Raw genomic sequence first — 380 nt, 5'->3', positions numbered from 1 at the left:
AGAGCTAACCCCACCTTCATGTTTTCATTCTTTTCACAGCAGGGTCTAGGCAGGATACATTTAGCAATGTATTTTCAGGTTCTTGAGATGCTTTTCTTGATACTCCCCCTGGTGTGGCAAAAGTTTTATACGGTGTGCATTTTACAAGCATATTGGAAGTGTGGAGTGCAAGTAAGAAGGTCTTCTGTGATTGATGAAAATGAGTATGATTAAACCATAGCTGATACAAAGTCTTAATGAAAATTTTATATGTTATAGACATTAAAATTTTGTTTGATAATCTGTGAAAATTACCCAGAAACTAACAAGATAATTTGAAATATGTTATCCTTACTTAATAAAGATCCATCAAGCTGAGATTTGTGCAGTTCTCCTTTGCT

This window comes from Mastomys coucha, unplaced genomic scaffold (genome assembly GCF_008632895.1).
Source record: "Mastomys coucha isolate ucsf_1 unplaced genomic scaffold, UCSF_Mcou_1 pScaffold17, whole genome shotgun sequence".
Taxonomy (NCBI): Eukaryota; Metazoa; Chordata; class Mammalia; order Rodentia; family Muridae; genus Mastomys; species Mastomys coucha.
Note: the sequence above shows the minus strand (reverse complement) of the source record.